Raw genomic sequence first — 24,710 nt, forward strand, 5'->3', positions numbered from 1 at the left:
AATAGTTTATTTTTCATTTTGTTTCCCTTGCCTCAGGAGATATATCTAGACAGGAATTGCTATAGCCAATGTCAGTGAGGTTATTGCCTGTGTTCTTTTATGGTATTTTTTTGCTGAGAGAGAGAGAAAGAGAGAGACAGCACAGGTAGGGGAGAGGGACAAAGGGAGAGAAAGAGAGAAGCCCAAGCAGGCTCCATACTCAGCACAGAGCCCAATGTGAGGCTCGACCCCATGACCCTGGGATCATGACCTGAGCCAAAATTAAGAGTTGGATGCTCAACCAACTGAGCCACCGAGGCACACTTCTCCTAGTATTTTTATGGTTTCAGGTCTCACATTTAGGTCTTTCACCCGTTTTGAATTTATTTTTGTGTATGCTGTACAAAAGTGTTCCAGCTTCTTTCTTTTGCATGTTGCTGTCCAGTTTTCCCAACACCATTTGTTGAAGAGAATTTTTCCCATTGGATATTCTTTCCTGCTTTGTTGAAGATTAATTGACCATATAATTGTGGGTTCATTTCTGGGTTTTCTATTCTGTTCTATTGATCTATGTGTCTATTTTTGTGCCGGTACCATACTATTTTGATTATATTACTTTGTAATATAACTTGAAGTCTGGAATTGTGATGCCTCCAGCTTTGTTTTTCTTTTTCTTTTTCAGATTGCTTTGGCTATTTGGGGTCTTTTGTGGTTCCATACAAATTTTAGGATTGTTTGTTCTAGTTCTGTGAAAAATGCTTTTGGTATTTTGATAGGGCTTGCATTAAATGGGTAGATTGCTTTGGGTAATATAGACATTTTAACAATATTTGTTCTTCCAGTCCATGAGCATGGAATGTCTTTCAATTTATTTGTGTATTCTTCAATTTCCTTCATAAATGTTTCATAGTTTTTAGAGTATGGGTCTTTCGCCCCTTTGGTTAGGTTCATTCCTGGTATCTTATTGATTTTGGTGCAATTGTAAGTGGGATTGATTCCTTAATTTCTTTTTGCTGCTTCATTATTGGTGTACAGAAATGCAACAGGGGTGCCTAGGTGAGCCAGTCAGTTGAGCGTCCGACTTTTGATTTTGGCTCAGGTCATGATCTCATCATTCATGAGATTGAGCCCCATGATGGGTTTTGTGCTGACAGTGTGGAGCCTGTTTAGGATTCTCTCTCTCCCTCTGCTCCTCGCCTCCCCTACCCCCACTCACTGCTGCATGCATGCACTTATCTCTCTCTCTCTAATAAAAAAAAGTGGTGTGCCTGGGTGATTCAGTCAGTTAAGCATCTGACTCTTGGGTTTCAGGTCAGGTCATAATCTCATGGCTTTGTGAGTTTGAGCCCTACTTTGGGCTCTGCACTGACAGTGTGTAGCCTGCTTGGGATTCTCTCTCTTCCTCTCTCTCTCTCTCTCTCTGCCCCTCTCCCACTCACACTGTCTCTCTCAAAATAAATAAACTTAAAAAGAAAGGAACAGATTTCTGTACACTGATTTTGTATCCCTCAACTTTTTTAACTTCACTGAATTTGTTTATCAGTTCTAGCAGTTTTCTGGTGGATTTTTTTTCAGGGTATATATATATATATATATATATATATATATAATCATGTAATCTGCAAATAATGAAAGTTTTACCTCTTCCTCAATTTCCCTATTGTTAACATCACACATCAGTATGTGTATTTGTTACAACTAATAAACCAATACTGATACATTAATAATAAAATTTATACTTTATTCGGATTTCCTTAGTTTTCACCTAATGTCCTTTTTCTGTCCCAAGATACCGACCAGGATACATTACATTTAGATGTTGTGACTCCTTGGGTTTTTCTAACCTGTAGTAGTTTCTCAAGTTTTTATTATTTGTTTGATGTTCTTGAGAGTTTTGAGGAGTCTTGATCAGGCATTTTGTAGAATGTCTTTCAGTTTGGGTTTGTCTGATGTTTTCCTTATGTTGTACAGGGATTATGGATTTGGGGGAGGAAGAGCACAGAAAAAAAGTTCCATTCTCATTGTATCATATCAAGGGTCCACAAGTTGTCAACAGAACTTACCACTATGGGTGTTGGCCTTGATCACCTGGCTGACATCATGTTTGTCATATTTCCACTGCCAAGTTACTCTCTCCCCTTTACTCCCTCCCCTTTACTCCCTCCCCTTTTCATATAATACTTTTTGGAAGTCCAAAGTAGAACGCTGAGATGGGAACTATAGGAAATGTAAAGAAATTACATACAGATGAACCTTCTAGTGACTTCAGGTTCTAGATGGAAAGAAATCACACACACACCACAATCTGCTTACATTTCAAGAAATCACACACACACCACAATCTGCTTACATTTCAAGAATGATTATTTAATGGACGGATGGTGTGACACACTGAATCTTTAAGTCACATCTCATTATCACACCCAGCTTCTAGAACCTATAGACATGAACTTGTTCTGGTTGTAGAGAAAATGAATTTTATTCCAGTACTCTTTTGGAGGGATATTTTGGTAGGATAAAAGGATACACCGTTGGTAACAGAGATTCCTTTAAGAAATGACCCTCTTTGGGGTGCCTGGGTGGCTCAGTAGGTTGAGCATCTGACTCTTGATTTTTGCTCCGGTCATGATCTGAGGGTCATGGAATCAAGCCCTGTGTCGGGCTCTACACTGAGCATGGAGCCTACTTAAGATTCTCTCTCTCTCCTGAACAAACTAAGGGTTACTGAAGCAGTGCTGGGTGGAGGGATGGGCTAAATGGGTGATGGACATTAAGGAGGGCACTTGTTGGGAGGAGCACTGGGTGTTACACTATATGTTAACTAACTTGGAATTTAATAAGATAAAAAAAAATTCTCTCTCTCCCCCCACCCTAAAATAAAAAAAAAAAGGAAAGAAAAAAGAAATTAACCTCCTTGATGATTTGACGTTTGATCCAATGAACATATTTTGAGTGCTTCCCCTGTGAAGATACTATTCCAGTGTTGGGGGAGAGATGGTGGGAGGGATGACAAAGGTACCTGTCCAGAGCTCCTCATTTCATAGAGGAATAAAGGTGTGTACCCAAACTGCTATAATAGCAGAGACAGAAAGCTCAGAGATCCTAAGTGCTCCCAGGGCCTGAGGAATAAGAGATATATTTCTAACTAAGAGAGGAGAAATTAAGACAGACTTCTAAGAGGAAAAAGGGATTTGACCTGAGTCTTGAAAACTGCATATGATTTCATTTTAAAAGATTGTCAAGCTAAGGGAACATCAGGAGCAAAAACTGAAAGGCATGAAAACCATAGATATGTTTCAGGAATATAAAATAACCTGGAAAGTGTATGGCCCAGAATTCATCTATATGTAGGGATGCAGGCATTGGCAAACATTTGGAACGTGTGTGGATACCAGATGGTGGAAGGCCTTGAACTCCTTGCCAGTAGGTCTAGACTTTATTCTGTAGGTCACAGGAACCATTTATAAGTGTGGGAATGGTTTGACAAGCATTATGCTTTAGGAGTAGTTGGGAGTGTGTTCTAAGGACAATTAAGGTGTGGTGGAATATATAAGCAGCAAGAATATTTAGGATATCATCCATTGGTATGGGTGTTGGTAAATAGTAGAGGTAATACAAAACTTAAGTAAACAATAAGTCATTTATTTAAGGGAATTCTTCCCTAAATCAATACATGGTGTAATGAATTTTGGGTCATCCAAGGTTTATAAAGTAAGAGTCAACATTACCCCTTATCTCTTTTGTTTTTTTATCCTCCATAACAAACTCCTGAGGTAGATCTTATCCGTCTGCATTTTCCAGATTGGAAAAAAAATATGAGGCTCATAAAAGCTAAATGTCTTATACAAGGCCACACGGTGAGCAAGTAATGGAGCCTGGGTTTGAACCATCATCCAGAGTGACTCAAGAGTCTGACCTCTCAGGACATTCTGCGTCAGAGCTAAGTTTATAGACTGGTCTCATATGTCCATGTGTGAAGCTTCTATTTATGGATCACCCAGAGAAAATGTGTAATATCAAGCTGACTTCACCCTGCCACCCAGCACGTTCCTGGAGTACCTCCCAGCTGGTGTCTACTTAGGGAACAAAAGCTCACTTCAATATTAGCCCAAGTCAAATCTAATTAGAAAGGCAAATCCACTCTGAGCCTTCCCAGTCCCAAATTGGTGGTATATGCCAAGCAGTAACTTTCCTGTGTTTTCTGCTACTTTGGTTTCTCAGTTCCTGTTCTGATCACCCTGGGTGATGCTCTATCCAAAACTGACCCATTTTCTCATTTTGTTTCAAGATGAAAATTCTCCATGGATTTTAAAATAATAGTTTTATCTTTAAACCTGCACTGGAGCTACCACATTAGGTAACTCTATGCATTGATTTAAAAGACATTTAGTGAATGCGTAACTTGTGCTAAACTACAGGGAATAAAGGTGATGAAGGTAATGTCCTAGATTGTAGGAGGTATAATCTAGAAGGTGACATATGCTTTAAATAACTGAAAAACTTAGATATCCCTGATACTAATGCAAGCAGGCCTTCTGATATCTACTTTGTGTCTTTCAAGTCTTGCCAAAGTGACTGGTGTACACCAGGCTTTCACGACCCTGGCACTACTGCCATTTTGAACTGATAATTCTTTGTTGCGGAGGGCTATTCTGTGAATTGTAGGAGGTAGAGTAGCATCCCTGGTCTCTATACTGGATGCCAATAGGAGCTCACATATACACACCCAAGTTGTAATAACCCAAACCATCTCCAGACCTTGTACAATGTCTTCTGGACGTCTCACTGAAAACCATGATTTAGACTATGCCATTCCTGTCCTCAATTCCTGCCCTCAGAGGATGCCCATCACCATCATTTTGGCTAACACTTGGTTGTTTAGTAAGACACTATGTTAAGTGTTTTTCATGCATTATCTCAACTCTTGATAACACAGTGAGATAAGTATTATTATGATAACCTTTTCTATGATGGAAGAAATTATGGTTTAATGAGGTTAAGGAACCTTACTAAGTCATAAACCTACTATAAGATACAGCCAGGATTTTCACCGAGGCTGAGATGCTCTACAACCATTATATGAGGCTGCACTCCCTACATACAACCAGTCATCCAACATACGAAAAGACTATTTACTGCAAACTGATGAGGGCCAGGCACAGTCAGGCCAACTTTTCATATGTAATACCAAATTTAATCCTCATTTAAAAACTATAATTTTATTCCCATTTTACTGGTTAGGAAACTGAGGTTCAGATAAATTAAGTGAATTTTCTCCAAGGTTCCAATGCTCATAAGCGGTGAAGTCTCGATTCAAACCTACCTCTGTCTGTCTCTAGAGAAAAGACATATCCCTCTTTCTCATAAGACTCTCCACCTACCACCCACACAAGGCACAACTTACAGTTTCATCCCAAGTAAACCTGCAAAATGGGTTCTTTGGGCCAAGTATCCACAGCCTTGCCATGGGCATCCTCCATTTCACCCACCATCCCGGCCCCTGCCCCAGCTTTCTATGGCTCTTCCAGCCCATTGAAGGGGGTCAGGTCTCTGTTTCAACAGCCTCCTGGGTACGGCATACCCTATTCCAACCCAAATAAGTATGTGGGTGTTTGGTGAGTGTTTTTTCTCACTGGGAGGCCCCGCACATCAGAGTGTGGATTTTGGTTTCAAGTCTTTCCTACCTTTTGGCCAACTCTTCTCTCACCTACTGCACTGGGCAGTCCTGCCTCCCTACAGCTCCCGCTCTTTGCCAAACCCTGACTCTGGCTAGGAAACAGAAGGCTGCATGCTGCCCTCCTTGGATGTCGCCCTCTTTGGGTTCCATGAATAAGCCAGCAGGAATGCTTCAAGAAAGCAAAGCCATCATTTTTCCACCAAAGGGGAAAAATATACACAACACTTTCATGGTTGTGCCCGAGTGAAAACACCCCAGGCCTCCTGCGTGGTTGGTCCCTGGGCTCAAAATGTGCACCAAATAGGACTTCAGAGGTGAAATCATTCTGTCTTTCAATTCCTCTGTGTTTACCACTGGGACCTGGGGGGAGAAGGCTGGCCTCTGATGCAGGAGTGGTATTTGACCAACAGTCATCACCCACATCAATGGGAATTAAACTCACATAAAAATGAACACAAAGGCTAGCAAATGGCCCTAGTAAGGAAGAGACAGCTCTTCCCACCACAATATACTTGTCATTCAATTACAAATGAGAGTCCCTTAGGGTCTGTGTTTCCTTTCTGGGCCTGAGGGCTAAGAGGTCCAGGAAATCAGCTTGTGTGGCTGTCTGCACATCCCCTAAACCTTTGATTGATTCTTCAACCATAAAAACTCACAAGAACAGCATGGAGAATCTTTCAACAGCCAAAAGGGAGAGGATAGTATGTGTGTGGACACTGGCCCTCATGTAGAAACTGTCATGTTTGCAAACACCCCATCTACCACCATCGAAGTGGAAGAAGGGATATGGCCAGACTCAGGGGATAACTTGATGGAATACTTAAAGTCACTGAAGCATGTATGAAATATACATTGTCCTAAGCTTTAAAAAAAAGGAGGGGGGTTTAAAAACAACTGAGGAGAATAGAAGTATAATAGAAAGAACACTGATTTTTTGAAATCAGTAAAGCTGATTAGAATGCAGTGTTTACCAGTTGACTAAACAATGGTCTACAAGTGAAGACAGCAGCTATGAAAATGTATTCAGAATAAAGGAGATTTAAAAATCTATTTAACTTAAAACAGTCCTGTTAGCACCAAAATTGTATTCACTTTTGAAAGTACTAAATTATGGTGTTGCAAGCACTTGGGCAAATCCTATCTGATGAATTTATGGTAGCCCGGCCCAAGCAAAAGGGCCATTTACTGAAAAAGAGGAAACTGAGGTGCAGACAAACTTGTTATTTGCCCATTTGCCACTACAAAGTGGCAAATCCAAGTCAAGGATTTGAACCTAGCTCTGCCTAGCTCTGCTCTTTCCCCCACTGCCAGGTGACTTCCCATTGCCTTCCTGAACCGTGAGGACTCACCTGAGTGTGCTAGCTCCGGTACTGTACATGGGCTGAGAGTTTATCAATCAAATGAGAATTGTAAGCATCGTTTGCCTTTGCTACCCTCACCCAAATGCTCAAATCATTTTATGATGTGTCAAACCTGAAATCACCCCTTGCGTTCCTTAATTCATCAGAAGCAAAATAAGATAGCTACAGGTCAATCTATTTACATGGATTGGAAGCATCACTAAACTCAGGATGAGGAGAACTAGGTTCAGCTCCTGACTCTGTCACTGTCGTCTGGATGACCACCAGACCCACAGGTCTTCACAGCTCCGGGGCACCATTCTCTTTGTATTCTGTGTCCTGGAACACAAATCTAGGTGGTACTATTTGCATGGACTACAAAGGGAATGATGCCCTTGAGAAGCCTTGGTAACACTGAACAAGTCAGCAAACTTTTCTGAGTCTGAGTTTCCTCCTAGAGAGTAAGAATAGTTGTGTCCACTTTTTAAATATTAAATGAGGTAATGAGTGTAAACTTCCTAGCATAGAGTAGTCTGTCTACATAGTACCTGACATAGCATCTGAACCACTGTTGCTTTATGAATATAAAGTCGATTGGAATCAAATTGAAATAACTAAATTATCATTTTTAATAATAAATAATAGGGGCGCCTGGGTGGCTCAGTCAGTTGAGTGTCCAACTTTGGCTCAGGTCATGATCTCGCGGTCTGTGAGTTCAAGCCCCGTGTCGGGCTCTGTGCTGACAGCTTGGAGTCTGGAGCCTGCTTTGGATTCTGTGTCTCCCTCTCTCTCTGCCCCTCCCCTGCTCATGCTCTGTCTCTCTCTGTCTCAAAAATAAATAAAAACATTAAAAAAAATTTTTTTAAATAAAAAATTTTTTAAAATAAATAATAAACTAGTCCAACATATAATCTATCACTGTGGGCTCTTGAGGACTAGGACAAATATGTAGGAAGAATGGCATGGGTAGGGTGCTGCAGTGGGTGGCTTTGGAAGCCAAAGCACAGAATGAGAGCTCTGTCCTTGTGGACAGAAAGTAAGGGTATGGCTGGTGAAGACAGTGGGAAGTGATGAACAGGTAGTCACGGTGGGGCCAGAAGACAAAGTCTGAGCTCTTTTCAAAGCCTTTTCCAGAGCTTGAGAGAGAAGGAGCTTTAATGAGAACTCTACCCTATTAGTCTTTCGTGAAGGTAAGATCTTACCCCAAAGTTGGCTCTCAAGTTGGGTGTGTACTCATCCCAGCATACTGTTAAAAATTCAACTATGTAAATTTAAAGATTAAATTGGCTTCATTCAATGATTCATGAATCAGGCAGCATCCCATCTAGCAAATAAAAAGGAACTCTAGAGCTATAGAAAAGGAAAGGTTTTTAAAGGTCAGAAGAGGGGAAAAGGAAATTATTAACAGAATGCACTGTTTTAGGCAAGATTGCCCTCTTAAAGGGAACAGAGGGGGTCTATCAGGCAAATTATCTCGCTAGTGTTAACCAAGTAATTCCAGGTTGACTGGTTAAAGGTTACATTCCCAGAAGAGGTTGAACCTATAATTAGGGTAGATATTAAGTCTTGGTGCATATTAAGTCTTGGTAGATATTAAGGCCCCTACTGACATGGGGCTTAGCACAAGTGACTCCATTTTGGGCCTGTTGACTCTTTTTTGACAATACTCACATTCCTGGGCACGATGCTTGACCTTACCCAGTATCCAATCTGATTGCTCCTTATGGAGCTAAGGAGTCAGCTAGAAAAGGTTACAAAGAGGGTCTGTGATTAAAATGAATCTTTACAAAAGCAAAGACTCTCATCTGGGGCTGGTAATTCGGAAGATGGCCCTTGGGAAGGACAATCCTGTTATAACCCAATTAGGCTGCAGAAGTAAATGCTAAAGAGGAATAAAAGCAGGCAAGATGCCTTTTGTGTCACAAGAGGAAGACAAGTGGGTTCTCCACTGGGTCATAATCAAAGGCTCCCATTAACCTGCCTATTAACTTGTGAAGAAACCCCAGAGACCCAGCTGCAGTAACCAGCATCCTTTAAGAAGCCTCACTGAGACACAGTCCAGCCTGCTTTGTCCCAAAGCATTTCCCCATTTTTCACTAAACCCCCTAAATTGAGTCATATCACTTAATGTGACTACAACCCCTGTTACAGCGTCGTATTTTATTTAAACACCACTTGGAAATACACATTAATTTTCACATGATGATTGGAGAAAGGCGAGAAGGAACGCATCTAGTACCTGTTGTGTTTCTGCTGTGTGTCCAGGACCTCATTAGAGGATTCACAGACATCTCATTTGACCCACACAATTCTGAGTACAGGTATCATTATGACTCCCATTTTAAAGATGCAAAAGCCGAGGAACAGAGTTTAGTAAATTGTCCTAATTCACATGGCTTCTCAGAGACACATTCTGGATTTGAACTCAGATCTCTTTCCATTACAGTTCACTGCCATCCATCTGCAGTATGGTTAAATCCTCAGCAGCTCTGTGAAGTAGGGTTCGTTAGTTTCATTTTCCATTTGGGAAAGCAAAGAACCAGAAATTTTCTCCAGGTCACATGGCAGGTAAGAAACCTAGGATTTGAATCCAGGTTTTTTTGACTCCCAAGTATTCTTTTCATTAAACCACAGCTGTTCTGACAAGACACCACTGTGTGTATGGAACAGAGAGTTCCCCAATATTGCCTCCATGAATGCATGTGCATGCAAACACATGCACAGACACATACATACACAGAAAAGAAAAAAAAGCCACATTGAGACACCCAGAAAAAAAAAACTACCAGTAAAACTGATAGCTAGACTCCAAGATTCCTTGGAATCCTTTGAAATCATAGGTTAGCAGGGCCATTCCCGAAAATGAAGTCAAGCTGGTGGCAGGAAATGTGGAGCTCTTGTCCAATGTACTTATTTCATTCTCGTGAAATGCAGTGCTTTCCATTTAGGTCAGCAGCTTGCGCAACTAGCTTCAGGCAAAGGAAGACAAGCGGGGACCAGCCCCTTTGAGAGTGCCAGGATCCCAGTGATAAGCTCAGCACACAAGGATCCCCTGGCCGTGCTGTTGGTAAGACAGCCAGGCACAGGGGAGATGATTAGTGGCCACAAAACCCCAGATGTCATTCTCTACATCATCACTCTCTCCAGGGTGGAAAGGACAGTCCATTCTGGGCTATAGTCTCCCTCTTGGGGAAGCTATCGTCCCATATTCTGTAAGTCTACACATAGGACTTCTTTAAAGGATAGAAGAAGTTTAAAATCTATTGAGTAATCTGTACTCAAGAAAGAAGTAGAAGGGGCGCCTGGGTGGCGCAGTCGGTTAAGCGTCCGACTTCAGCCAGGTCACGATCTCACGGTTCGTGAGTTCGAGCCCCGCGTCGGGCTCTGGGCTGATGGCTCAGAACCTGGAGCCTGTTTCCGATTCTGTGTCTCCCTCTCTCTCTGGCCCTCCCCCGTTCATGCTCTGTCTCTCTCTCTGTCCCAAAAATAAATAAACGTTGAAAAAAAATTTAAAAAAAAAGAAAGAAGTAGAAGAAAAACTTTGTTATTGTAAAGAGCTCTGATTTTGTTGTCAGAGAGACCTAAGTTCAAATCCTATCTCTCTTCCCTCCTAATATTGTGTACACATATAAGTTTGGGCAAACAAAGAACCTTTCCTAGTCACAGATACTTTTCTGTAAAATTGAGATACTATTACAGAACCTATAGAGTAGTATGCAAAGTTTTTTTTAAATAATAAAGGACCAGACAAAATAACAGGGGCTTAAAACATTCTCCTTTGTGATTAATTCAGGACAACTCTACGAGGTAGATATTCCAGGAACCATTTTACAGATGAGAAAACTGAGGCCCAGAAGTAACCACATAAGCAACTAACCAAAGTTAAAAATGTGGTAAGTTCTGGAGCCAGGATTAAAATCAGTTCAATACCAAGATGCTGTTCGTTTTGAAACTGGACCTCCAGAAAGTATCACTTAAAGTCCATACATGTGCATGTGCTTATGGGAGATAGTGTGGTTGACAAGGTCATTTCGGGAAAAAGAATGAAATCAGTGAAAGTCTGAAAGAAAACATATATTGGGAGTGGTCTACGGTCCCCATGTTGGCCAGATGCAGGGCTTATAAAGGAGAGTCATCATTATTACATTTACTTATCAGAAAGATTTAAGACCAAATCTCAGGGTGAATGAGACACAGTCCAGGTGCTTGGGGATGGAGGTGCTAGGGGCAGAGGAGGACAAATATTCATTGAGCATTTACTATGTAAAGCACTATGCTAGGCACTTTAGGTATATTACCATATTTAATTCTATAATAATTCTATAAGGGTAATGAGACTACTAATTTTTCCCCTTCATTATTTATATTCTCCTAGAACCCTCCTGATTTTTAGCATGCCTTCGAATTTCTCAGCCTCCCTCTGCAACTTACTGTTGCCATATGACCAAGTTCCACCACAAGGAATATGAACGTAACTGGCATGTGCAACTTCTAGATCACCCTCTTAAAAGAAAATTTCTTGCTTCCTTCTTTATCTCCTTCCTCTGTCTCATGAAGTGGAATGTGGATACGGTGTTGGTGTACCAGCTTTATTATATTAACAAAGACCACAGCCTCAAATAGAGGGTCTCAACTAGGGGTGATTCTCAGCATCCCCTGCCCCAGGAAACACCGAGAGTGCCCAGAGACACTTTTTGTCACATCTGGGGAGAGGATGCTAGTAAATAGAGACCAGGGATGCTGCTACACATCCTATAATGCATGAGAACACCTCCCAATGCCCACCCTGCCTTCTCTATCACAGTAGATCTATTCTGTGCATAAATAGCACCTTCTCATTTGGAGATGTTCCCTGCAGCCAGCTATCTCAGGCCTGGCTTGTCTTTCCCCTCATATTGAGGAGCTCTTAATATGCAGCACTAACATACAATTTTCAGCCTGACAGTGATGTGTATCATTGCCGTTAGAGAGACAGCATCAGCCCACGGCTTCCTTTTCACCTCCTGTAACTTATACGTGATCACAGGAAATGGGATGATTAATGTTGGCCAGGGTAGGATCCTCCCACTCAGTGGCTATGACCACTGGAGTCCAAGGGCAACATGAAACCTGCAGAATCACAGAACTCTTTGCTGTTCTCACGATGCCAACCTGCATCACACAGCACAGTGCAGGGTCTATAAATGATTTTGCATGAGTCAGTTCTCACAAGGGTTTAGGTAAGTTCAGATCCACACAAAGCCACATCTTTCATAATCCTTTTCCCACACAGCCCCATTCCCGTCTTTGACAACCCACCTCCCAAAATAGGCAGTGGAATATTATCCATAGCACACACAGAAAAAGCCAGTCTATAAATGTATGTCCATCCAATCAGGGGTTTCATCCGGTGATCTGATCTTCATTGGGGCTCTAGTATCTTGTGATATGTGACACCTTCCATTAACAGTGGAAAAGTGCCCGATGGATAACTCACTCACTATCCGAGCTCCAAAATATCTCTCAGATCTTCATGGGCCCTTCTCAAGCCCCAAACACTAACATTACAAACATCTTAAGAGTCCAAATCAGAATGTTTAACTCAACCACAATAAGAATCAGCCAAATGCTCTAAAATAAAACAGGAGAGCAAGATGCCACAGAGTGGCAGCTTAAGCAAGCCAAATCCATAGTCTATGGGAACCAAAGGAGGAATGAATGCAAGAGAATTGTAAAGAATGCCTCTAGCATGTGTTGGGGGCTTCATAGGTGGGTGCTTGGAGAAGAGCATTAGGAACAAATGAAAATAGAAGATCCTCTGTGATTTAGGGGAACCTATACTGCAACAGAGTAAAAATACAGCCACAAGAATGTGTAATGCTAGGACTACTAATGGTTTCTAATTTTATGGCTTATAACAGGCTTTCACATTCTTTATCTCAATTCATGTTCACAACAACCCTATAAGGAAAGTACTCTTGTGATCCCCATCTTTAATAGAATAAGCGAGAAGATAAATACTATCTGTTGGTTAGTTACTGGGTATTGTTGGCATAACCCAGATTCAGCCACTCACACTGTCCAGGTCACTTGGAAAAGGGGAGTGTTCCACATGGTGTCTGCTTCTCCATACCACTCTCCACCTGGGTCTCAGCTGCCCTGTTCTCAGCTCATCACCTGGAACTTCAAGAACTACTCCTTCTTTATATGATGCTCATAATTTTGTGGGTACAACAGGAAACATGCAGAGATGACAGTAGTCCGTGTAGAGCAGGTTACCACTTCATTTCCTTTACTCTATATTCCATTACCGCACAGCAACATGGGACCTAGTAGGCTTTGCTGAAGGTTCAGGGAAATAGTAGTGCATCTTGCACCATTGTTAATGATTATATGTGAATATCAGGCATGGTTTTTCCTGAAAGTTCTTCATCACCCAGTTACTAAGAATTTCTCACTGGTTACCTTCCTCTACTATTTCAATGCTCTCAATGTACTGCCTGGCCTCTTTCTTTTTATTTTTTTTTTAATTTTTAAAAATTTTAATGTTTATTTATTTTCTGAGAAAGAGGGAGACAGAGTGCAAGCAAGGGAGGGGCAGAGAGAGAGGGAGCAGAATCCAAAGCAGGCTCCAGGCACTGAGCTGTCGGCCCAGAGCCCAATGTGGGGCTCAAACTCACAAACCACGAGATCATGACCTGAGCTGAAGTTGGACACTTAACCGACTGAGCCACCCAGGTGCCCCTGGCCTCTTTCTTATGTTGTCTCTGTACCACACTGGGGACAACACACATGGATACCTGCAAAACCTACCCACCAGCCATTGCAAGTTACCGAGGCACAAAGAGTTCTCACGAGCATCATAGAGATGCAGAGTAGATGAGAAACCCCAGGAAATAAAGTTAATAGAGAAAGTGAGTTGGAAGATCCAATGCTTGAAAACTATCTAAGAGAAATAAGTGAATCCTGACACCATAGAAGGTGTCACTCTTTTTTCCCAACTTGGGTAAAAGTATTAAAATAATTGAGTCAATGAGAAATGAGAAAGCTTCTTGGGGACAGATGATTCCCTGAAGCCCATGAACACAGCCAGAATCCACATGCAATGAAAAATCATCCTGTCATCTCTTCTTTTCAGGATGCATTTTCTTGTCATGGGCATGTTAGTACTGCTTTCTCAAGATTTTCTAAGACCCTTGGTAAGTAAAACTGTTGGGTATTATCTGTCAGATACCATTTTGGCAAATGAGAAAAAAATTTAATCAATACCTTGAAAAACACCTACTCTTCTTGCTTTTAAGGGAAGAAAAATATTATCATTGAGTGAGAGAGAGTCAATTTAATGAGTCAGCAATAATGAGCCAGAATTTGAATTCAGCTGTTTTATTCAAAATCCCATACTCCTTTCCCTGAATTATTGTTTATTTATTATACACCATAAAACACTTTGTACCTACTCTGGCATCTGAGACATCTTCATGTTACTCGTGCAGAAACATGGTATGGGGCGCCTGTGTGGCTCAGTTAGGTAAGTGTCTAACTCTTGGTTTTGAGTTCTAGCCCCATACCGGGCTCTGTGCTGACAATGCCTCTCTCTCTCTCTCTCTCAAAAAGTAAGTAAACTTTTTAAAAATTAAAAAAAAAAAGAAATAACATGGTAAAAGACAGATTTCTTGAACTAACTGCTATTAGGAATTGGAAAAATATACTTGTCTAGGTTAGGGCATAATCAAACAGTTAGAAATTCAGTTTTAAAATTCTTACGATTTTGTGTTGACTGATATCTGGCAAAATGAAACCTTTTGTTCAAAGACTAAAAATTTGTGTGTATGTGTGTGTGTGTGTGTGTGTGTGTGTGTGCATGTGCACATGCAACTTAAAGAACATCTCAGGCAATGGAACATTACTATCTGTTGCATACAGATAAATTTAAAGCACATAGAATCAATTTCTCTCTCAGTAGCAGCACAGGAAGCAGAATCAGAGCCCAAGCATCCTAAACAGCAGCTCTGCCCCCACCCTACTAGTTTTCTGGGAAGCCTGTTTGCCTTAGTGCTGACAAATCATTTTTTAATGTTGAATCATTAGGTTAAGTTCTCAAGTATTTGTTGATAGACCCATGGTGAGTAATTAATAATTACTGTTAGTGTTGTAGTTTGTTGATTCATTTGCATCCACAAATGAAGTTGTTACCACCTCGATGCCAAGGCTGACAACATCTTAAACTGTGCCTTTCCAAGGCTAATTGTTTATTTTTAACAACTCCTTTAAAATGTAAATGACTATCATTTATTGAGTATATATTATGTGGCCAGTATTGTGTTAAATACTTTATAAATTATCATGTTCCCATAACAACTTCATGAGTTAGCTAAGATTTGTCTCATTTTAATGATCAGAAGATGCAAGCATAGGTCATACCTAGTAGGTAGCAGAGTTGGGAGACCTTCTACTACACCATTATCTTGGTGAGTTGAGAATTTTAAGAAGGATTACTGTATTTCAGGTAATTTAGATTAAAAACAGAAAACCAATACAAATCCAAAGGCACATGCTTGTAATTTTCTGAGTGGCAGAAGAAGTAAGTTTTTTAATAGACTTCAGCAATTACATATTCTTTCCCTTGTAGAGTCTTCATTTCAAATGACTGAATTAACATTCATGGAAAGTGTGTTATTCTTGCTGTATGAATGAATGTTTTGATTTAGTGGAAATGTTCTGGAAGACTATCCCTAGAGGTTACCCAAATGAGTTACTGGGGTGAAATGTAAATACCCTGTATCTACTGAGGAAAAAAATCTCTTCCAAACAGGTGCATCTAACTTTCTACCTGACCTCTCCACTTGGATGCCTAATTGGCATATCCACCTCAATTTTGCCAAGATGAAACACTTATTTCCCTCCAAAACTGATCCTCTCCCTTTCTTTCTCAGACATTAAATGCCACCACTTAGGTGCTCACTCTAGAAACTTGCAGATATCCTTAACTCCTCTCTTGCCCTCATGTTCCCATGTCTAACCAGTATGTCATGAAGGTCCTAACCTTAGAATTATATCAAAACTGTATATTTTTCTCCATCTTATTCTAACACAGTGCCATTCTTCTCATGAACTACGCAATAGTCACCTACCTGGTGTCTGTGCATTCCTTCTGGCCCTCATCCAGTCCATTTACCCTACAACAGCCAAGGGGATCTCATAAAAATGAAAATCAAAGCTTCTGGTTCAAAACAGAGGATTGAACATGTACTCATTTACCTTTCTATGGCCACTTTAAAACAAAAATTAGGAAAAAAGATCATTTGCTTTCATAAAAACAAACAGAGTTGGGGTAAAGTCATCAGTAATAAGATGTTTCAATACATATCTGTAGACCCAAAGTAGATAGAGGAATACTGTTGGTGTAGCAGATTAGAAGAGAAAGCTGAGCATTGGCAGAATTCCACATGGACTCTCGACTCAGAAATACCTGCTATAATGGTAGTGACGTCATGGCCATAAAGAGAGTTATGAATATCTGAACACAGAAGTTAATTCCCCCAATCTCTTCTCTACTATGTCCACTAAGAAAATAGATTTTATCTGCCATGTGAGAGATGGTGGAAGAATAAAGTTTATTTCTACCTAAAAGATTTTGGATAAAATATAAAATATTGGCCAACCAGTGAGGGGGTGGTCCTTTTATTCTGGCATGTATGGATCCCTCCATATAACAGTAGGATCCCTGCCTGCTAAGCTTAAAATAAAGCCTGTTGGTAAACAAGCTCCACTCCAAAATCCTAAATTAGCTTTTCTTTCACTTAATTCTTAAACATGAATGAAAAGTCCATGATCACTTGACAATTGTGAAAAGCTTCCAACATGAAAGAAAAATACCAAGGAAGTCAATACCAAAGATGGTCCTGAAGAAAACTTAATTCAGAAACTGAAGAGATAAAGAAAATTAGGTCTAAATTCTCAAAGACATACAAAACTAATTTCATCTATTAAATTAAGGCAGTATGTAGAGAAAAAAGATACAACAGAGAATAAGTTTTTGAAAATTAAATATATTATTAGAAGAAATAATAAAGAGAAAGAGCAGAGTATAAAAAAAATAAGGAAATTTTACAGAATGTAGAACAAAAGGAGAGTTCTGCCACTTGACTAATAAGATTTCTAGGGAGAGAACAGGAGCAACAGAAGGAAATTATCAAGTAGATTGAAGAGATAAATGTTCAAAAGTTAAAGGATATGAATCTTCAAATTAAAAGGGTCCTCTGGTTATCTAGCTTAGAAAATTAAAAAAGAAAACACCTTGTCATCATTATGAAATATCAAAACACCTTGTATTAAGAAAAAAAAAAAAACAGATGGTTCCAAATGTCTAGAAAAAGAAAAGAAAAAAAAAAGCTCCCAAAGAAAAATCCAACAGGTCATCTATGAAGGAGGAAGAGCCATGCTGACTCAGACTTTTCCTCTGCAACATTGCAGGCCAGATTATTATGGGACGTGACGTGGTTCAATGTGTTAAGGGATTTCCAAGTCCAGCCAAACTACCAATCAAGTGTAAAGATGAAATAAAAGCAAGTCTCAGGACATTACTGCCAATGCATTTTTTTCTTTCCATAGGAAGTTCCTTAAAGGTTTAAATGAAGAGAGAAGAAGAAATGAGATCCATAGACTAGTAATCTGACACAGAAGAGTAATGAAAAAAAAGTCACAAGATGACAGCTGCTCATCATGCTTAGTGAACAATCATTTCTGGGTTGAGCAGGAGTCCAGGAAGGATGGAACAAGGACAGGGAGACTTGAAGATTTGATGCAATCCTTGAGATAGAGGTCAAATTACTTTAGGGACACAATAAAGCCCCATAATGCAAGGGGATGGTGAGAATTAGAAACAAGATAAGGGAACATGGTTAGGGAAGCCAAAGTGATCATAGCACATTACATAGCACATTCACCTTCAGTGCATATTTAGAAAGTCAAAACAATGAGAACACTAAAGATCAATTTTAGAATCAATCTGTGGACAAAGTATAGAAGGCTCATATGAGTATATGAGTATTACTCATTATACTCATTATATAGAAGGCTTTGGCTTTTTTTTCTCTCTCTAGACAAATGTAAATTTAGAGGAGACAGAACCTACGATGTGGAAGTAGACTATAATAGAATGTAGAGGAGAATGGAAGGAAAGGGGTATTAACATTCTAATCTTACAGAATGAAGAGTTTAGAGAAAATATCTATATTTGACAGAACAGAAAAGTTAACATATTATTAAAACTTAAAAATTAACTATTAGAAGAACTTAAAAGAGTGGTTAACTATTTTAGAAATTGGGATGGCATTAGAGATAATATAAGTAAGTGGAGTCCTCATTTACCATAGCAAGAGTTTAAAAGATGAAGTCTAAATTTAATAACTCAAAAGTCAATATTATAAGCATATAATTTAAAGGTAGAGAAGTAACCATCATGAGAGCTAAAAACAAAAAACAGAAGAGATAAAAAGTGTTGGCCTTGAGAAATAGTATTAGGGCTGAGAAGAACAAGTCAGAGGGTGTAATTTTTCAATGGAAGCACTTCTTTATTTGGGGAAGAGATAAATCCAGTAATTCGAGGCAGAAAAGGTAGATTATTAATTCATTGATTTCAAGAAAAAACAGAAATGTATGCCACAAATGAAATGAAACATGGATATGCTCCATAGGTAGTAAACAAACACTAGATGGGTTGTCCATTAGGAACAGAAACTGAAACAGGAAGACACAAGAGTCCCTAGTTAGCTGTCATTTAGAACCAGCTTGAAGAAGTTAGGTATAGAAAAAAAGGTATGCTGCATCAAGGTTATATGGCACATAGCCCCAGTGAGGAACTTAGAAGAGTTGGTGAAAAGGCCAAGGACAGCAAAGATGGCATGATGGAGTAAGGGGGTGGAGGAATGCCCTTAGATTCAGACTACAGTTTTACTCTTATCTCTCCCTCTTACTGTCTCTGTGACCTTGGACAGGCTACTTAACCTAATCTCTTTGACCTCAGTTTCTTCATCTCTAAAACAGTGATGACAACGCACACTTCACATTTCACAGGGGGTTATGAGGAGTAAATGAGGTAAACAACATAGAGAACCCAATATAACTGCCCACAAATGGTACTTAAATGAATGTGCCTATTCCTTTCTTCTTGCCCCTTTTCATAAAAGATTTCTAGGTTATTGTTAAACAATAAACTAATAAAAATGTGTCCTGCAAACCAAATAGATCCAAAATATGAATCAAAGTGAATACAAAAGACCTTTACCCAGATAAAGTAAAGCAAGTTAAAGGGAGTGGGTGGGTGTTGTAAATCAGTTTAGGATGGTCTGAAGTCAAAGGAGTGAGCTTAAAACCAGATAAGGATCAGAGACCAGGGCCTACAGGGGTAGGACAACTGCTAGAAAGAAGCAAATAATGTCCTGAGGCCCCACACCTGGGAATAATACCAGGAACAACAGATTTCAGGAGGAAACTGGCACTCCTTCCAAACCGCATAGCAGAGTTAACCCAAACTCTGTAGATAGTTCTGCTACAAAGCAGGGAAATGACTGAGAAGAGGAAGAGGGGGAGAGCTGGGAGTCATGGGATCTTTAAAATGTAAGGTCTTCACATCGACAGGCATCTGGATGCAGGACTAGGCAGAGAATCGGAAGTATCTGCAATGGCTACAAGAACCAAGGGGAGGCTGCATCAACAGGGATATACCACTGGGCCAAAAATGAATCAAAAAAGGATGCTCACAGAATGCACAGTGAGGGGTCTAGACCAGTGCACTCCCAAGAAACAGCAGGTGAGTGGGTGTGTTCATGAAAGTCATCAGACACGTTATAGGGGGAAAGGAGCTATGTATCACATTCACATCCAAATGTGGTATGAGAAAATGTATCACCTTGCTCCATTGTCATTATCATCACTACCCCAGATGAACTACAAATGGAAACAGCACCCTTGCGAGAGAATCAAGCTTCTGTTAGGGGCAATCGCCATTGTAGAGGCTGAGATTATAGGATCAATTTAAACCAAGGAATGAAGATAAAAAGAGCCCCATGGGAAAGTTCAATTTATATCTCAATCAAATAACAGGAATAAGGGAAGGTTTTCTCAGTTTTCAAACATTCCCTAGAAGATGGCAGAAGGAGAATGCACTTCAAGGGTGATGGAAGGAAGGGATAGGTCTCATGGTAGGTTGCTGGCTCACTAGGTATACTGTATTTTTCTGAGGGCAGGATTGGAATTCTGATCTCACTGGCATCAGGGGAGGTCTGGGCTATTTGGTTACACGGGTTCCAGCCAGGCTATAACAATCTTTTTTAAATTTTTCTTATGAGATCAGGCTTCATATTCCTAAGGAAACCACTCTTGATCTCACAATCTGGATAAGTTTCTATCCCAGAAGAACATATGAGCCTCAAGGGAGGTCAGTCTCTGTATCAATAAAGGAAAGTGTTGAATTCTTTCTCCTCATGGGGCGTTCAGAAGTCAACCACAGAAGGCTCCAAACTCCCAATGGACACAAAACTGTTCTCCTTTACTGCGAGAAAAAGAGATAGCCATGTAGATTTTCCATAAAAGATAGAAGAGACAGAGGCCTATAATTACTCTTCCCTGAAGGTGGAATATTTTGATCGTTAAATTATGCTGTCTGGGATATTTTTAAATTTCTCAGTTAAAATGCTTTCTTAGTTAACTGTGCCATTCTGGAAGGACATAGAGGTGAGGTCACAAATAAAAAAGACAGACAAGTCTTCTTCTCTGGGATTCAACAGGCGTCATGAAGGAGTTGACTCTAGTACTAGGCGAGTATCCTGTTGCTAAGTAGGCCTTGGCCCCTTCATAATTAAGAAAGGGATATTATGCAGAGTTGATGATCCAGGAACGTGGCTGAGGCTAGAGCTGTATTTGTTTGTATTACTCAGTACACCAAACATGTCTTAGCTGGACCCATCCAAAAGAAGAAAAGAAACACAGAGAGACAGACAGACAGACAGACACACACACACACACACACACACACACACACACACACCACATATCCCTCTCAAGAGGCCACCCACAGGCAAAGATGAATTTCCAAGACCCAAACTAACTGCCCTGAAATTCAATTAAAATGCTCTTTCTTGCTAAAAACTTGGGATGTGTGAATTGGGCGTCACTATACCTCCCAGAGTTGTTGAGAGAGCGGGATATCCCAAGGGCTAAGGGTGCTCAGCCAAGTCTGGAAAAGGTCCAGGCTGGACACTGAAATGAAAGCTATGTTATTCAAAAGTGGTTGCTTCTTAATCAGACCAGGATGCTCCCTAGAACATTGGAAATATCCCAAATCTTTGAGGTGCTGAGGAATTGAGATGTATAAAGGATGTCAAAGTGATAGAAAAAAATATATAGAAAAAAATAAAGGATATTGAAATTATTCATAAAATAATAATAAACAATAATTACTTCAAATATTTAAAAGTCTTGTGGTAGCTGGATACTGAGTTATATGGCAGAGAAAGTCATGGCAGGATGTCCTGGACCCAGAAGACTAAGATTAAGAGATATCTTCAGCATTGGGCAAAAGTCAAGAGCCAAAATATAGGAGAACTTCCAAGAATTTGTTACTTGGAGCTCACAGGAATGTGAAACCAAAAATGAAATCCAAATGATGAGGTCAGTCCAAATTGCAAAAGATAGTCAGGGACTTAGTATATTTGTAGAGTGGCCGTAAGTCCTAATTTTCCAGGGACAATCCCTGGAAATCCCTGTATACCTATTGTCCCAACTCAGTTTAGCACTTTTTTAGAGTTTTCACCCTTTTATTATTAATATTTGCATAAAAATAGGTTGGGATGGATTTGAAGAACTGTACTTTTTACCTCTAGCTTCCGTGAGATTCTCATCTATTAATGTAACAGATTCATGGGCACCAAACATAGTTGTCAATTTAACCCATGATTATGCCTGAAAATATTAATAGCCCATTTCTCTTTTCCCATTTTTTTGCTCCCTCAAAAAGAGATCCTGAGAAAAGTATTTGTATGAAAGTAGCTTATTTTAAAGGTGAAGGAAAACCCAAGTAGAGAAGTAGGTACATGAAACAGGATTGGGAAAGGAGCAAATAAAGCTTGCAGAATCAAGTCATCTACATCTAAGGTCAACTAAAGCTTGATAATCAAACTGGACAAACCCTGGGAGCCAGCATAAAATGCTTGCCTCCTGGTTTTCCCACCTACAATATGAGATAGCTGAGATGTTTATACCCTGACTTTGATCAGTAATTGGTTGAGGACTTCTCCCAAGGAGTATGAATTCCCTAGCATTTATGTGCTACACTCCAGACAGCGAACCGAGGTGTGGTGATTAAACACACACACACACACACACACACACACACACACACACACACACACACTTTCAGAAAAAGAAATGCAGGTAAATGCTGCTGTACACCAAAGTGACCAAGGCAAAGGGTTATGGATTGGGCACAATAGCATCTCATGAAGTTCTGCTTTTGCACTACTCATATCCAATTGGTATTCATCATGTTTTCCTTATACCACATATTCTAGATCCTCCTTATCCTGAACCATAACTTCTGCTAGATTGTATGACTGGTAGTGTAACTGGAACTTCACCTCTGAAACAACTGAACTCCTGGTTATACCTTTGCCAGGCCATGGCTGTTGCAATACATAAGCATCCTCTGGACACGGAAGCACCAATGAGTGTGTCCCAGTGAATCCTTTGATTTCCAGATAATACTCTCTTTGACTCCCTCATGCAGCAACAACCAATATCCTCATGATATTCAGGGTCAGGTATCTCTGGCAGTATAGCAACTCATTATTTGTTGGTGCATTGGCATGAGGAACCCCAAACAACCGAGTAGGAGCTGTGAGTTTAGGATTAGTGAAATGATTACTGTATCCCCTTGCAGAACCATTCATTCCCTGGAAACCAAATGTTTAGGCCAACAGAGTCTAAAATTGTGGGGTCAGGGAGCACAAAGTACCCAAGTGAGTCACTAGGAGGAATGCTAAAAGGGGTCACTCCTACTTTTACCCTTTGGTTTCCAGACTCATATCTAAAGGTTGCTCAGCACCACAAAATGACCATGGGTTCTGTGTATAGAGCACATCTTGAAGGACAACATCCCAACTCTGATGCCCGTAGGAGAAAATTTCAATACTTTCTCAGGCCACCAGTTTCTGAGTCATACAGTTTATTATAGGCTTGATGGTTGTCATGACCATATATGTCTTTGTGGGTCTCTTGACAAGTTTCTTATCAAAGTCAAAGTCAAAATTTGACTTGAGATAGTCAGACTAGAGTGGCCCTTGGCCCTGTTTGCTTGGACCCTATAAGCCAGGGATGTTGTTTTGTTTTGTTACAGTTTTAAAGAATTATAAAAAAAAAAGAAAAAAGCAAAGAGAAACATGTGACAGAGCTCATATGTGGCCCGAAGTTTAAAATATTTACTTTCTGGCTCTTTACAAAAAAACAAAACAAAACAAAACTTGGCCAACCCTTGAAATAAGTCATTAATTGCCAAACTTGGCTTTAAAAAAAAAAAAAGACCAGAATAATACTAATTTCTACTAAATGAAATCTCATATGGAATTCCATCCAAATATAAATTAAATAATCAGAACTGCTCTGGTTGAAGGGGTGATAGATTTTAGTGGGTAATTTAGAACCCTCTTGCTCCAGCTTCCCTTCTCCTAATGCCTAAGTACCTTTTCAGAACCTTTGGGCACCACAGAATGTGGTTGAAAACACTGAGTTTAGAAAGTCTCTAAACTCTTCCAGTGTTAATATTCTGATATTGTTTGTTATATTGACCAATGCTGCTAAAGAACACTCTGGCCCCCCATGAGCTGAATTTTGTTCAATAATATAGTCCAGTAATTATTAACATGTCCCAAGGGCATGAACAACCACAGAGCTCCAACCGTCACAGAACTGTGAGCAAAGCAATTAGATCTTTGCCCTCTTCCCTCAAGAGTTTCTAACTTCCTGAAAATGTCAATTTCACCCCCTAAAATCAGCCTTCCTAAAGCTGAAACTACCCCCAGATGGGATCACTAACCCCTTGTCAGAGGCAGAGAGCTGTCCTACATGAAGCCTTGCATCGGGCTGGCCTTTTCAGTTTGGGAAGCATGCTTTTTAATATGAGAAATAAAGCTGTGCTCATACTTTTTCTGAAGAATCTCAAAGCACAGAAAAATCAAATCAAATGGGAAATTCTTCCTGGGATGTGTAACATTTCATTCCTTGCCAAAACCAGAGACAAAGATACATTCCCCAGTTCACTGGGGCCCTCCTCTTTCATTCTAAGGGGATTCATCGTGCAGCCACTGAGAGTCATACAAAGGCTTAGTTCAAGTGTCTTTCTGGCACATTGTTCATAGAATGTGCCTCTGAGGTAATGGCCTATATCTCAAAGCCATAATCTGCCCAATGAGCCAAAGCCTCTTCTTTCCTGGCATCCAGAAGGGAATGGGGTGGAACTGATCCTTCTTTCCCATGCTTATTCCAATCCTGTAGATTCTAATGCTCTCCCAAGATTTCCACAGATTCCCAAGGGATTTACATTTTCCTACTTACCTTTGGCTCTGACCTCCTGCATCTATTCAACTCTCATTCTTTACTCTGACCTCCAGCACTGTCAAAAACAATAGAGCAATAACACTACAATTAGTTCAGCCAAACATGGATTTCTCTATTTCTCCTTT

At 40.1% G+C, this 24,710-nt stretch overlaps 1 protein-coding gene across 3 annotated transcripts in view; it reads right to left on the reverse strand.

Annotated features, from left to right (window-relative positions):
- Window positions 1-24,710, reverse strand: part of ANKFN1 (ankyrin repeat and fibronectin type III domain containing 1) — a 603,208-nt gene that overhangs the window by 497,116 nt on the left and 81,382 nt on the right. For all 3 annotated transcript variants that reach the window (XM_045044941.1, XM_045044939.1, XM_045044940.1), the window contains exon 2: window positions 24,583-24,640. The gene's annotated coding sequence lies outside the window, so the exon portion shown is untranslated. The remainder of the gene's footprint in view (window positions 1-24,582; window positions 24,641-24,710) is intronic.

Source organism: Felis catus, chromosome E1, assembly GCF_018350175.1.
Source record: "Felis catus isolate Fca126 chromosome E1, F.catus_Fca126_mat1.0, whole genome shotgun sequence".
Classification (NCBI taxonomy): Eukaryota; Metazoa; Chordata; class Mammalia; order Carnivora; family Felidae; genus Felis; species Felis catus.